This window comes from Colobus angolensis, unplaced genomic scaffold (genome assembly GCF_000951035.1).
Source record: "Colobus angolensis palliatus isolate OR3802 unplaced genomic scaffold, Cang.pa_1.0 Scaffold7, whole genome shotgun sequence".
NCBI lineage: Eukaryota > Metazoa > Chordata > Mammalia > Primates > Cercopithecidae > Colobus > Colobus angolensis.
In genome coordinates this window covers 23578053-23579181 of record NW_012120709.1, presented here as the reverse complement: position 1 = coordinate 23579181, position 1129 = coordinate 23578053, and the positions used below count along the sequence as shown (strand labels likewise).

Sequence of the window (1129 nt, the reverse complement as noted above, 5' to 3'; positions counted from 1 at the left end):
TGGTTGAACTAATTTACACTCCCACCAACAGTGTAAAAGCATTCCTATTTCTCCACATCCTCTCTAGCATCTGTTGTTTCCTGACTTTTTAATGATCACCATTCTAACTGGTGTGAGATGGTATCTCATTGTGGTTTTGATTTGCATTTCTCTGATGACCAGTGATGATGATTTTTTTCATGTGTCTGTTGGCTGCATAAAGTCTTCTTTTGAGAAGTGTCTGTTCTTATCCTTTGCCCACTTTTTGATGGGGTTTTTTTCTTGTAAATTTGTTAAAGTTCTTTGTAGATTCTGGATATTAACCCTTTGTCAGATGGGTAGATTGCAAAATTTTTCTCCCATTCTGTAGGTTGCCTGTTCACTCTGATGGTAGTTTCTTTTGCCATGCAGAAGCTCTTTAGTTTAATTATATCCCATTTGTCTATTCTGGCTTTTGTTGCCATTCCTTTTGGTGTTTTAGTCAGGAAGTCTTTGCCCATGCCTGTGTCCTGAATGGTATTGCCTAGGTTTTCTTCTAGGGTTTTATGGTTTTAGGTCTAACATTTAAGTCTTTAATCCATCTTGAATTAATTTTTGTATAAGGTGTAAGGAAGGGATCCAGTTTCAGCGTTCTGCATATGGCTAGCCAGTTTTCCTGGCACCATTTATTAAATAGGGAATCCTTTCCCCATTGCTTGTTTTTGTCAGATTTGTCAAAGAGCAGATGGTCGTAGATGTGTGGTGTTATTTCTGAGGCCTCTGTTCTGTTCTATTGGTCTATATATCTGTTTTGGTACCAGTACCATGCTATTTTGGTTACTGTAGCCTTGTAGTATACTTTGAAGTCAGGTAGCATGATGCCTCCAGTTTTGCTGTTTTTGCTTAGGATTGTCTTGGCAATGTGGGCTCTTTTTTGGTTCCATATGAACTTTAAAGTAGTTTTTTCCAGTTCCATGAAGAAAGTCATTGGTAGCTTGATGGGGATAGCACTGAATCTATAAATTACTTTGGGCAGTGTGGTCATTTTCACAGTACTGATTCTTACTATCCATGAACATGGAATGTTCTTCCATTTGTTTGTATCCTCTTTTATTTCATTGAGCAGTGGTTTGTAGTTCTCCTTGAAGAGGTCCTTCACATCCCTTGTAAG

General features: G+C 38.0%; 1 pseudogene; it reads left to right on the top strand.

Annotated features, from left to right (window-relative positions):
* Positions 1-1129, top strand: part of LOC105501206 — a 37798-nt pseudogene that overhangs the window by 997 nt on the left and 35672 nt on the right.